Source organism: Cupressus sempervirens, chromosome 3 (assembly GCF_028749045.1).
Source record: "Cupressus sempervirens isolate cs-2001-9-10 chromosome 3, ASM2874904v1, whole genome shotgun sequence".
Classification (NCBI taxonomy): domain Eukaryota; kingdom Viridiplantae; phylum Streptophyta; class Pinopsida; order Cupressales; family Cupressaceae; genus Cupressus; species Cupressus sempervirens.
Genome location: NC_143120.1, coordinates 100,696,500 through 100,703,548, shown reverse-complemented (window position 1 = coordinate 100,703,548; position 7,049 = coordinate 100,696,500).

The following is a 7,049-nucleotide window of genomic DNA, read 5'->3' as shown; positions in this document are numbered from 1 at the left end:
CACGGGCAAAACCCTAAACGGACATGAGAGACACCATGAATGCAAACACAAGAAGAAATGTATTTACAATAAGAAATGATATGATGTTGTTATGAAAATACAAAGAGAGAGAGCCCGAATATAAAGAGCTCATGGAAGCTTGTAGAACAAGCTGGAAGGTGGTAGAAGATAAGTGTGACAACTAGAAGGGAACAAACTCCCGTGTTGTCAACAACAACCACTACATGCATTAAATACAAAAGTATTAAATAAATGCATGACCTAAGTAAGCTTAAGCAATAGAATAAATAATTAATTATTAATTATTTACTCTAACAGGTCATACAATCTATATGCCTTTGATTCTGAGTTGTACCCTATGAAAATGCATTTCACACCTTTATCATCAAATTTTTGCCTTTGCTCTTTAGACACATGTGCATATGCAACACATCCAAACACCCTTAGGTGTTCAACCATCCATCTTCTTCGTGACCATGCTTCCATTGAAATTCTGTCATAGACTGCCTTTGTAGGACACCTATTAATTAGGTAAATTGCTATTGCCATAGCCTCTCCCCAAAATTTAGTTGGGAGACCTTTCCCTTTCATCATGCTCCTTGCTAATTCAACAATGGTCCTGTTCTTTCTTTTAGCCACTCCATTCTGCTGTGGTGTATAGCTAGCTGTGAGCTCTTTCTTTATACCATGTTTCCTACAAAAGTTTACAAAAGAATTGCAGGTATACTCCCCTCCTCTATCTAATCTAAGGACCTTGATATAGTTTCCACATTCTCTTTTAGCTTGGGCTTTAAACTCTATAAATTTTTCAAATGCTTCAGATTTATTCTTTAAGAGATACACCCATGTCCTACGACTGAAATCATCAATAACTGTCATGAAATAAGTACTCCCCCCAATGGAAGTAACTTGCATAGGACCGACTAGGTCGGTATGCACTAACTCTAATGGATATCTAGCCCTCCTAGAATTTCCAAAATTAAAGGGAAGCCTATGTTGCTTACCCAAAATACAAGCCTGACACTTGTCACATGAATTTCCTATACATGGCAAACCTTCTACCATTCTTTTATTTGACAATAAATTTAAACTAGCATAGCCAAGATGACCATACCTAAGATGCCACAACTGTGAAGGGTCTTTAATCACATAAGCTTTACAGCTGATTTTGTGTGAGGTGCAGCAAAAAATTGATATGAGAAACATGTCTCAATCCTTAAGGGAAACATTCTATTCTTTGTCATTTGAACTGCTGCAAGTATGTTCTTGCTCCCATCTTTTTCATGAATGACACATGTGTCATTCTCCATCAGCACTTTGTGTCCATTTTGAATGAGCTGACCAATGCTCATCAAATTGTGCTTCATACCAAGGGTGAAATACACATTTTGTATTTCCCTTTTTTCACCTTTCTTGGTGCAAACCATAATAGATCATTTGCACACTATTGGTAGGGTTCCATTGTTACCCATATTAATTTCTAATTTGAAACTCTTGTCAATGACTGAAAGAAAGGTTTCATTACCACTCATGTGGTTGCTACATCCACTGTCGAGGTACCAAACCTCAGGGCTTCTTTCTTCACCAACATTACACATGATGAAGGTAGCAGCATTGGGTCCACTTCCCATGTTCACATCAGCCACATTTGCTTGTCTTGACTGATCATTCTGCTTCTTCCAACATTCATTTGCATAATGCCCATATTTATGATAGTAGTAGCATTCTACATTACTCTTATTTGATTTGTAATTTTTCTTACCTCCTCTTGAAGTATTTTGAGAGCTACTTGCTCCATCTGCTCTTCTTGAGCTTTCTACTACATCATTCCTTTGTCCTTCATTACCTTGGCCTCTACTTCTGGAGTTCCTGCTTGAGTCATTTCTTCCTCTCCCCCTTCCTCTTGGATTTAACTAAGCCTTGAATGCTTGCTCTTGGGAAGTAGAAGATGTAGATCTATTGATCCTATGCTCATGGGTTTGAAGAGAACCCATCAACTCATCCATTGTCAAAATAGTGAGATTTTTTGCCTCTTCTATGGTCATGACCAAATGGTCATATTTATGAGGTAAACTCATCAATATCTTTTCCACTATCCTCTACTCTTGATAGTCTTCTCCATTTGACTTCAGTTGGTTAGTCACATTGGAAGTCCTTGAACTGAAGTCTGCAACTGATTCATTTTTCTTCATCTGAAAGTTATCAAATTCCCTCCTTATGTTTTGTAGCTTTACAATACAAACTTTATCAGTCCCATTGAATTTCATCTCAAGGATATCCCATGCTTCCTTTGCATAATTTGCTACAACAATCTTTGGGAATACTGTCTCTGTCATTGCTGCTTCAATCAAACTTAATGCCTTTGCATCTTTCCTCCTTGACTCTTTCAAATGAGTCCTCTATGTAGTTGTGAGGGTAGCATACTAAGTTAGGTCTGTCATATCATTGAACCCATTAACTACAAACTCCCACACATTATTTGCAACCATAATGGTCTTCATCTTCTTTGCAGATGTATCATAATTCTATCCATTAAATGATGGTGGTTGTTGCCATATCTTTCCTGCATCTCCTACCATGATAAATATCTCAAGAAAAACAAATTCCCTAACTCACTTTGGATGTGGGGCCTCAAAGCTCTGATACCATGTGAGAAATTATATTAAAATCAAACTTAAACTCACAACCCTAAACCTAAAATATTTTCTCAGCACTTAAAAGTTTCTCAGCACATGAAGGTGTCGAGTGCCACTTTTACTCGGCACTTGATGGTGCCAAGTGGGAGGTTGCTCGGCACTTGATGGTGTTGAGTGATAGGCAATAGGTGCTGAGTCAACTCGACACAAAAAGGAGTTCGACACTTGAAAGGTCAGCAACAATAGATGCTGATTATGCTCAGCTCCAAAGGAAATGCTCAGCAACAATAGATGTCGAGTGAGCTCAGCTCCAACTAAAGTTTATAACTTAGAAAATTCCAACATGAATGCATTCACCATTAAAACCAAAGAGCCAAAGCTTTAAGCTTTCAAATAAATTTCTCAAATGCAACATACAAGGGAAGATCAATAGATTCAAGTATGCTTTCTTTCTATTCAATCTTTCATTAAACTATTACAAAATTTGGGAGCATTTGGCTTCAACTAGAAAACCCTAAAATAACCCTAAATTGATAATATTTCAAACAACTTTAATAACTTGCAGCTCTAATGGCTGCATACATGAATTCCTAGAGCAATCACTACTTCAACAGGACGAATCAAATGATAACAAACTTACAAGGTAACTAGCAATCAATCATGTACAACTGCAGGCACGAAACAAAAAGAAACTTCCTTCTTCTTCTTCCAATGACTAATCTACTGATCTTCTCTGCTCTATCTGGCTCTTTGTCTGTCTGGATAAAAAAATGATAGAGAGGTATTCCTTTTGTCTTCAAAATTTTCCCTCTCAACGTTCAAAAATTCAAAAAACACCTACCAAAATAAATGCTTGTCGTGAATGGATGCCTGCAGGAAACAAACTGACAAGGTAGATGGGCATGGGGCTCGAGGACAACCTGTAGGCACTCAACGTTAATTTCTAACAATTTGGACATTAGTTCTTCACTAATGGGAAGAAAATGCATCCATTCTTGTCCAAACATTCCCTGCTAAGTTGATACTTGAGGAACTTCCTCATTCTTAAGCTGCAAGCACCACTTCTACCATTTGTGAAATTATCCATTAACTACACTTAGTTTCTTTCTCTAAAACATCTATGCCATACCTATGTGTGGATATGCAAGGATGTAGGAATGATTTCAGGCTAGAAATATGACTGTCCATATTATCAATTAATAGCACATTCAGTCAGGCTCCTCTTATAATATAAATGTGGCATCCATTTTTCCAGATTACTAAAGATGATTATCTTGAGGCAAGTATGTCAATTCAAATAAAACCATAATTGGCCACACTCCATACCATGTCCTTCCTCAAACATAAGTAGCTCTAAAGTGATTGCAAGAATATCTACTTACCAAAATATGTATTCAATTGGGAATACGAATAATTCAATTTATTTAATACTCTCGGCAGTCATGTGAGTATAAGGCACAATCTACACTTTGGATAAACATATTGCAAATAGAAGTAGTATTTCTTACATATAAAGAAGTCATCACATATTGTACATCTTGAATGACTAGACTTTATACAAACTTTGGTATTAAAATAAAGTTTCCTTTCAAATAATAATGTCAAGACGTCATTACATCCCATTTTATGCTTCAGGTTTGTCAAAAACATTTAAAACCGAAAGGAGGATATGTGTTTCACCAGATTGATTATCCCAATCAATAATATGTTCTCATCACCAATGAATTTATTTTGAAACTTGAAACTTCATCAATTTTGTAAAGCATTACATTCATAATACTGCATGATCATACTGCTTAAGCCAAGCTGGGCAAAAAAGTAGTCCAGCAAAAGAAAAATCAAATTCAAACAATTGAAATATTAAATTGATCCTTTGAGTTCATTATATTGATTGAATCCAACATCGATCACTAGTTCATCATTCAAAAATCATGTTTTACCTCTTCTAAGAAATATCAATTCTATGCTGACAACCTTAAAGATTGGTCTTAAAATTTTACAAGATCAAACAACCTAGAGCTAAAAACCTTGTATTAATATTCTCTAGTGCACATACTATCACCCTGTAAAATCTTATCTCATGACGACAAATAGGTCATACTGTTACCTTGCAAAATCTTATCTCATGACAATGAATAGGTCAAAAGATATCAACCACCACAATTACTTACTTCAAATTATCCTACAAACAATCATGTTCGAAACAATAAATTGCTTTTGAATTTGGCTTTGAAGAAAGGTCAAACAATCAGATGGGGTCTTAAAATTTGGGGCATTAGTTTACTATCACATGAGGGTATGTGCAACATCTTGGTGTACAAAAAAGTGGCAATCTGAAAAATATGTAGTTCTGAAATGCCAAATTACCTCAAAATCTATTCCAACTTTTTTTCTACCCATCCTGACACTAAATGAAAACCAAAAAATCGTTATAAGGCCTACTATATCTTCTAATACCAACCCTTTATGGAAAACTTTTAAAATGTCTCAAAAATGTGTTTTTGGCCTGTTTTTGTGTGTTTTTTTACTTCAAACATGTAGCTGACAATTTATTTCCACCAAAATTTGATGAAATGAAAAGGGTTTCTTAAGAATGTTCTTAGTTTTCCATAAATGTGAGGTTTGTCAAATTATGAGTTTAGTAAGTAATTATTGCTTTTTTTCTAATAGAGTTACATAGAAAGTGTTGATTGACACATTGCTTTAAAAATAACTATAATGTTCAAATGGTACAACATTTTTTAAATCTAAAAGATGCATCACATTCTATTCTTCTTCTCTTCTAAGAAAAACTAAAGAATTTTTTTTTTTACAAAGTTTTGAATTACCTAAGGTGGTCAGACATGAGAGTTTCTTTATTCCAAAAATGCTATAGCAGAAAATTCATAATTAATTATTTATTTAAATTAAAAGTATCCAAAAATATGTGTCACATCTAGGCATGAGTCTACTTCTTGTATCTAGAATATTATTAAAAAATATTATCATTTAATTTTGATTAAGATAGTTAGACATACGTCTACTTCTTATTTTTGTTCTAAAATTTTTGTACTATTACATTCAAAATCAAAGTTTTGACCAATCATTTTTTTATATCTTTTTGCAGATAATGCCTAGTAGTTTAGAAACTAAATTCAATTTCCTAGAGATTATTTTCTCTCAAATTTTCAATGTCAAGTTTATAACAAGTGAAAAGTTGTATGTCAATTTGACATAACCCTAGTTTGTTGATTTTTTATTGCCACTTAAAAGTATAGTTTGGTTGACCATGATCCTCCACATAACCATCAAGAATATAAGTCTGTGATTTGGGTTCATGACAAATAACAGGGTATATTTGGAAAGTGTGTGAAGATGACTACTTGGAATTGCAAAACTAGTAACACTAGCATAATAATGATTTATGCAAATGGAATGTGTATGCTTAAAATGTGGGCACACTTCTATGAGTAATTATATCTAAGATTTCTCAAAAGTGAGATCTAGAATGGCGACTCATAACTCTCTATTCATAGAGTGCAAGGGTTTGCAATGGAGACCCTTAGTTTGACCTAGTTCATGCCCATGCAAGTACACCATGAAATGAGAGATTCAAGGAGGAAAAACAAGAGTGCTAGTCTCCATGATCATCAAATGTTTATGAAAATGAAGATGCAAGCTAATCTAAATGATAACAATGCAAAACAAAGCAAGATCTAATCTATGAAAGTAAATATCACTCTAAACTAATATGCAAATACAATGATAAAAGCCATGGATGCAAGAGAGAATAAGACAAGAAGATAGAAGTTCTCAACAAAAAGCTTTAGTATTCAAACTCTTTCTTCAAAAATCGCTCTCCAAACCTATAGCATAACAATAACATAATTCTGGATGAATTGTGAATGAATTGTGGATCAGTTGTGGATCAATTGTTGATGATTGTGGGATGTCTAAAATGAGGAGAGGGATCTCCCTTATAAAGAAAAATATGGAGGTGATAGGCTTCTCACAACCAATATGGTATAATAGAGTTTGACCTATGTGAGACAAAATTCCACCAATGAGAAAAGAAGAACATTTGAGAAGAAAGATGAAAGTGGAAAAAGAGGACTCCCACTTAGAGATATGTGCATTTAAGTGTAGAGAAAAATATATATTTAATTTTTTATTTATTTTTATTTCCTCTTTAAGTGAGAATTTTTTTTAATTAAAAGGGAGCAATTTTTTTTAATTAAATAGAAAATAATTGATTAAATTAAAAGAGGGGTTTTTATCTTAATTAATTAAATGTGGATGAATTATTTAATTAAAGGAGAGGTTTTATTTTAATTAAATGGGGATTTATTTTATTTAATTAAAAGAGAGATTTTCTTTTAATTAAATAAGACTTAGGATAAAATGATCAACTTTACAAAAATAAATAATTGAATT